Source organism: Austrofundulus limnaeus, unplaced genomic scaffold (assembly GCF_001266775.1).
Source record: "Austrofundulus limnaeus strain Quisiro unplaced genomic scaffold, Austrofundulus_limnaeus-1.0 Scaffold197, whole genome shotgun sequence".
NCBI classification, from domain to species: domain Eukaryota; kingdom Metazoa; phylum Chordata; class Actinopteri; order Cyprinodontiformes; family Rivulidae; genus Austrofundulus; species Austrofundulus limnaeus.
This window is the reverse complement of record NW_013952599.1, coordinates 671,395-676,773: the sequence shown is the minus strand read 5'-3', so window position 1 is coordinate 676,773 and position 5,379 is coordinate 671,395. Positions and strand designations below refer to the sequence as shown.

Sequence of the window (5,379 nt, the reverse complement as noted above, 5' to 3'; positions counted from 1 at the left end):
TTTGCGTTGGGGGCGGAGTTATCCTTTCACAGGGGGGTAAGTTACACTTTAAATGTTTATTTAATGAATAATGCAAATTTGATGATAGTGTAAGATTTATAAAATAGTGTTAACTATCAATTACAATGAAATATTTAAAAATTAGATGTTTCTTTAACGGGGTACCAATCCACTTTGTTCTTGGCCACACTCATATTTCAACAGTTAGCTCATCAGTCCAGTTATTTATTCAAACTGAGGATGTTCAATGTGCTAAGCACACAGTCACATCTTGTGCAGCCACGACTTAAATTTCAGACCAACAGATTGTTCCCTTACAGTAACATCCCTCTCTGAGCTCTTTCAAAATATTTCTGATTGAGCGACGTGGTTAAAATTCTCTGTAGTGGAGTTTAAGCAATGCTAACTTTTCAACAGAACTGTCTGCTTCGGGTGCTTAGATGCATAAAATGTAAACTTACGAGTAGAAGAAAAAAAACTTTATTAATCAAAAACAAAATGCTGGTCATGGCAGCAAACACTGAGTGACAACAAACAAGCTAATGAGGAGCTAATGAGGAGGAGTGTCTGCAGCTGTGACAGGTGAAAAGGGAGCAGGTGTGAGTGGGCGTGGCATGGCCGGCTGGGGAATCACAACATAACCTACAAAAGACTAAACCAAACTATCAAAAACAACCAAAACACCACAGATACTGAAAGGAACCTCATTTAAATTAAATACTTTGCAAAAAAATAATTCCATCCTCTTATCTGAGCAGAATTTGGCACTTTGTTGTACTTGCTTCTTTAGTTTGAAAGGTTTTCTGTACAAAAACAATCTTGTCCATGACGTTCTGAACAAGCACAGATGAAACTTCTTCATGACCCTGATGTGACTTGAACACACAACCTTCTGATCTGGAGTCAGACGTGCTACCATTGCGCCACAGAGCCACTGAGAAGGTGTCCTATCTGACAGCTACATGCTATAAAGGCTTCCCTTGAAAAAGAGATCTCAGATCTCAACAGGACTTGCCTGGTTAAATAAYGGTAAATAAATAAATAAAATATGGTTCATGAAATACATTTTTTTGTGTAAAATGCAAATTTGTGTCACGTAATAATTAAGAATATAAGAAAATGAAGCTCTGTTTTAGTTTATTAACACTCATCAGCTGACTCTGGTGTAATAGTAGCACATCTGACTCCAGATCAGAAGACTGAACGTTTGACTCAAATCAGGCTCAGTAGTCAGTTTCATTACAATAAAGTTTAGTTAATTAATCTTTGTACAAGTGAGTTTGGGCTTTAATACATTTGAATTGAGAATCAAAGTGATCAATATTACTGAAGCTTTCTAAATCTATAACGAGATGAACAGAGTATGTGTGCATAAATACTGCCATTTGCTGTATGACAACAATGAAATTTAAAGGTTTTTCACAAAATTCAGCTGGTTTTCCATAAGAACTGCTTCATTTCAGCTTTGGAACATGAAGCACTAAAGTAGACACTATATTTATTTCTTAAAGCTGATGACCCTGATGTGGCTTGAACACATAGCCTTCTGATCTGGAGTCAGACGTGCTACCATTGCGCCACAGAGTCAACCGTCTGTCTTTACAATAGCAAGCCCAAGTACTATAAACTATATGACATGTTCTAAAGGAACCTTTTAGACCTATTTTCACTAAAATACAGTGCCTCTACTAAACATGCATTGACTGTTTATATCATAAATACAATGAAATTTTATATTCAATTGTTTTTTTTTTCAAACTTAACTGTTCTTTTGTTTTCTATAAAACAAACTGATATTTTCTACTCAGTAAAGTTGTTTAGATACAAAAAAATTCCTACTCTACAAATTATTTCTATATAAGCATCTAATTAGAAAGTTGCCAGTTTTGACCGACTTTGTYACTGATGTGATTTGAACACACAACCTTCTTGAAATACTTTCATGAAATACATTCATTTTTCGTAACATACACATTTCTGTGTTCGTTGAAGATGATAAACAGGTGAACCAAACAGCTGAGGTTTAAACAACAGTCAAAATTTTGACKTGCCTAACAGATTACATGTTTAAACTGGTGTAATTAAATTTATTTATTTTCAGTAAAGTTGTTTAGACTAGTGTTTTTCTACCCCGGTCCTCAAGGTGCACTGCCCTGCATGTTTTAGGTATTTCCCTGCTTCAACACATCTGATTTCAATTGATAATTGATTAACAGGCTTTTGTTGAACTGCAGTCATCTGAATTAGGTGTGATAAAACATGCAGGACAGTGTGCCTGGGAAACACTGGTACAGACTGAGAAAATAATTTCGAAACAACTTTTCATATCTTTTTCATGTGTGCTGAACTATGATGACATCGATACAAGTTGAACACACAACTGTTTGACCTGGAGTCAGATATGTTACCRTTGCACCACAGTGCCTCTGGTTCACTGCAGAACAGTAACAGTCTCACATATTTGTAAATTTTAATATGTATTTTAAAATGATCTTTTCAAAGACCTGCATCAGATAACTTTTTTATTTATAAAATGCAGCGCTACAGTAGCTATGAAAGATAAATCAAACATCATTTGACAAATAATTAAACTCAATCCAATTCAAAATACTTTATTGATCCCAAAGGGAAATTATCGTTAGGAACAACCCATTAAAGAACAGATGCACAGGGTCCTGCAGCCATGAAGAGGTGCWACCCTTAGCAAGAAGTTCAAGCACACATGAAACTGCTTCATGGCCCTGATGGGATTTGAACACACAACCTTAATTTGGATTTAGATGCACTACCATTGCACCACTGAGCTGAAAAGCAAGAAACTTCCAAAAGAAAAAAATATGGATTTTTTTTTTCTTTTTTTGATGGGGGTGGGGGGTGCTCAGTGGAGAGCCGGACAGAAGGTATCTTGCCTGTGGGCTACCATTCTAATTTCACTGTTTTCACACATTATTTTCTTGTTTTTTCTATTGGGGTTAGTGTTAGTACAGCTAACCCCAACCCTTTATGTACGTCCCAATTTTCTTAAATGTATTACATAAGTATAATATATAGTATATAAGTATTAACAGTGTATTGAGATTTAGGACACTTTAACACCTGATAAGACCATAAATGACACATCAGTCATAAAATAAAACAAACAGGAAGCAGATATAACACAAAAGCAGCCATAAACAGGAGAGGATCCCTGACATTCCTCTGAACACAGTCCTTGTGGTCTCCCACAGCCTTCCAGTTCAGCAGGCGGTTGATAAACTTCCCATGATGCCTCGTATGATTAATGATTAACAGAATTGAGTTAAGGTTAAGGAAGACGTGGCTGCAGCAGGAGGGGCGGTCAGAGGGGAGGGAAGGGGGCAGCATGGGGTTGAAGGTAGCAAGTGTGGTAAATAACTTCTTCAGAGGAAATATACGACAGCCCCCCACCCTCCCTCCTCCTCCTCTGCACCCTCGCCGCCATGCCAAGTAATTACTCGCCCCGGCCTCCTGTAATAATTCCTATTACAAGCAGAACGGAAGAGTCGGTAACTCAGCGCACAGGACAAGGTGAAGGCAAGGCCACAGAGCAGCGGATCAATATTTCATTTACTCACCGTGCTCCACCATCCCGGCCCTGGATCTAATACAGAGCTGGACGGAGGGAAAGAGGGATGGAAGGAAGGTGGAAGAGAAGAAACAAGGTCTACCAAAAACAATGACACAAGGCCTCTAATTTCCTCTGGGTTTTGGGACAAGAGGGAGGGAAGGATGTGGAGGTCAGGTGTGTGTGTTACTGTGCAAAACAGATGCCTGCCAATCAAACTCAACCATGAGAGAAAAGAAAAAGGGTCTTCGGGGTAAAACCCCRACATGGAAATGTATCTAATTAAATTGTTTTATGTTTAAAAATGAGAAACAGTTCAAAAAGCTGTTATATCTCTTAATCTGAAAGGGTTCTTATTTGAAATTCCTGCTTCTAGCTCTGAATAAACGCTGATCGTGTCAGCCAGTTCTCTGCAGAAACACCACATTCAGCCTCTCCCTGAAGCAGCGTGTCTGAAAACAGCTGCTGATTATTCTCACTGAGGGGGTCACTACTGTGGCAGGCAGAGTTTATTCTGCCAGATTAACCTGATTTTAAAGTGTGTTCAACCTTTTAACAGCTAAATTTGTCCTGGGAGAAGGGAAAAATTCTGTATCTTCTTTTGACTGAAAATCTTCCTTAGACATTGTAAAAATATATATATATATTTCCATTATTGTTTTCAGATTAAAACAGAACAGAGTTAAAACAGAAGATAAAGATTAAAAATAGATGTTTCACTTAACTTTCTGTAACAGAAGCCACTTTTAACAACAAAAACAGTCTTTAATTGATTATTGGTTTGCTCTGTTGTCGCCCTGCATTGCAAGGTGCAACCAGAAACATTGTGTGTGAAGTTTGCATGTTTTTATTGTTTTATAAGTTGATTTAGTACCAAAAAACCACACATAAAACAGAACAATGCATAGTTATTGTAATGACTACAATATACACGTAATAAAAAGTGTCAGATTTTGCCACATAACTGAATTTCCATTTTTTAATGATACAAGTTAAAAAGCAARGCAATGAACAATCAACAAAACTCATATTTTTAATAAGTGCAGGAACTTGAAYATATAGAAATCACAACACAATTTAACAACCTTTACACTGAGTATGATGACAAATTTGAGCTATTACCAACCATGGTTTAATAGATTTAGAGAACAGCTTGTAGGGTACAGGGTTATGTTTCTTGCTGYGGGTCTGTGTTCCAGGTTAGAGCTGCACAATAAGAGAAATCAGACTGTTTGAGAGCACATTTTCTAACATGAGAGACTCTGTAGGTTTCCTCCCACAGTCTAAAAACATTATTTTTAGGTTAATTGGCAACTCTAAATTGTCCCTGTGTAATGTGCTGTGTAATGTAATGTGTAATGTAATGTGTAACATAATATGTAATGTAATGTGTAACATAATGTGTAATGTAATGTGTAACATAATGTGTAATGTAATGTGTAACATAATGTGTAATGTAAGTGCATGTGTGAAAGGTTGTTTGGCAGGAGTCAGGACAGTTGTATAAGTCTGCTGAGAGTTCAGTACACGTCAGAACTATGTACTGATCAGGTGGACTGATATTGCAGTCTATGATCTGTACTCATACAGATACTGTATCTTGTAAAAGGGTTGTTGTTCAGTTAAGAAAATAAAGCCAAGCTAAACAAACTGTCATGTAAAAGTGTAGAGGAGTATGACATTTTTTAGAAAGTGTTGTTTTATTAAAATGGAAAAAGCCTTGAAAAACTGAATCAAATGGTCATTAGCCTAGATGAAAACTTCTGCTYTTTTGTACAGACTCCATGCTCTATGAC

General features: G+C 36.9%; 2 non-coding genes across 2 annotated transcripts; both read right to left on the bottom strand.

The window, feature by feature from the left end:
- Window positions 1–861: 861 nt before the first annotated feature.
- On the bottom strand, window positions 862–933 carry trnaw-cca (transfer RNA tryptophan (anticodon CCA)). The gene has a single exon. It is a non-coding gene; the product is annotated as a tRNA-Trp (tRNA).
- A 582-nt stretch (window positions 934–1,515) lies between these two features.
- On the bottom strand, window positions 1,516–1,587 carry trnaw-cca (transfer RNA tryptophan (anticodon CCA)). The gene has a single exon. It is a non-coding gene; the product is annotated as a tRNA-Trp (tRNA).
- Between the last annotated feature and the right edge of the window lie 3,792 nt (window positions 1,588–5,379).